A 1,905-nucleotide genomic window follows, 5' to 3' on the forward strand; every position below is an offset into this window, starting at 1 on the left:
AAAAAAAAAAAAAAAAAAAAAAGACGGAAAAAAGTTGAAAACAGTGTTTTGAAGACTTATAGCCAAGAAAAATTAGAATTCAATCCAAATTGTAAATAATGAAAACTAAAAAAAAGAAAACATTAGGCAAAACTAGAATTTAACAATAGGTATACAATCATTTTAAAATCTATTTTTTTTCTCTCTCCAGTTTCCCATTTTACTAAAGACAAATCATGGTAGGACTGGTTTGCTTATTATACTTGGGCTAATTATTTGTATACAGTGCAGCAAGAATAATTATTTTTTATATAAGCTTTGATGGAACTTTGCTCCATAGGAGGTATCCCAGATAAAACTTTTTTAAAACCTAGTCCAACCATGGATTCGTGCCATCAATTACCCATGAATTTGGCGAATTTCTTCTGCTCTTGAGGTTCCAAGATAAACCTGGGGCTTCTGCACCTGTCAGAAAATGACATTTTTACATACCACAGGTCAGAAACCCTGTGCAGGGACTGTGTACACAAAATGCAAGGCCAGTTTTCCAAGGGCTTTATTGGTCCCATAAGTCAAGTTTGATTCCTTAAAGGAAAGCATTCCGATCCAGTCAAAGCCTTGGTAAAACAACCAATTTCTCCAACTGTGTCCTGCTATAAATGAAAACAGATTCTTATTGCACTTACACAAACATCTGTATTGCCAGAAGTTAAGAATACTCACAAATAGTTCCCAAATTCTGGAGAAATCAGGCAGGGAGAAAAAAAATATGCTCCAAATTTTGTTCATAGGGTTATACTAAACTGTTAAAAGCTGTCATTAGCTCAAAAGAAAAGTTTTAAGTCTCTGAAAACCAAAACAAAGGATCCCCAAACATTTTAAGCAAAAAGTCAAAAAGATTGGTTCAGTCCGTGTAGTTCATTCCTGTTCTGCTTGATACTCATGAATATTTTACTCTCCATGAGTACTGAAAGTTTTTCCTCTATTCTGATGTCACAATCTCCAAAGTTATCAGAAACCTACTTTTAAGAGCACCTGTTGGAGTTTTATAGCTGATTATTAAACCACTTTCTAAAGAGGACCAAAACAAGACAATTGACCATGGATGAAAAAAATATTTTAAAGCAGCCATATTTAAAAGTTACAATTGACAAGGAAATTTGTTACCTCTGTTGCACACAATAATTTTACCATAACAATTATGATTATTACTAATAATGTACACTAAGTTATATTAGAATTACAGGAGTTTTCCATAATTTTGGAACACATACCAATAACATGTTTATACAAATACACCCCCAAAGAATATAAAACACCATTTTACATTTGACAAATGCTTACTGTATAATTTTTATACCAAATAAGCCAAATTATGTTATTTTTGGACTTTAGGAAGCTTAATGTTTTAAAGGATTAGTTAGATTAGAAAAATATATAATTTATAATTTGATTTTGGAAAGTTTGTCAAATATAAAAGGTTTAAAACATTTGATATTACAAAATAGGATTACAGGTCATTATAAAGTCTTTTATTTAACCAAAGCAATCCTTCAAAGATTTTTTTTAAGTGAAAACCTTCATTCTTTGAGAGAGGAGACTTAATTTCCTGAATAAGAAGCCCTAATAAAACAGCACAAAGTCAATTACATTTGTTTTTCAAAATTTTGTAAACAATCTATAAAATTTAATTTTGATTACAAAATATAATTTACATAAACCTTTTATAATGTTTATAACTTTTATTAAGGAGTTGGTTAATGCTTCAAGAAAACCTTGTTAATCTGACACAGTGATCCATATACTGGTTTTGCATCAGTGTGCATTTGACACTAATGATTAATATGTAGAGAAACTGAACTTATTTTATCTCTCAAAATTGGCCCTTACAATCTTACATGCCCATCTCTTCTGTGATAATCCCTT

This window comes from Rhinopithecus bieti, unplaced genomic scaffold (assembly GCF_001698545.2).
Source record: "Rhinopithecus bieti isolate Rb0 unplaced genomic scaffold, ASM169854v2 scaffold_31787, whole genome shotgun sequence".
Lineage (NCBI taxonomy): Eukaryota > Metazoa > Chordata > Mammalia > Primates > Cercopithecidae > Rhinopithecus > Rhinopithecus bieti.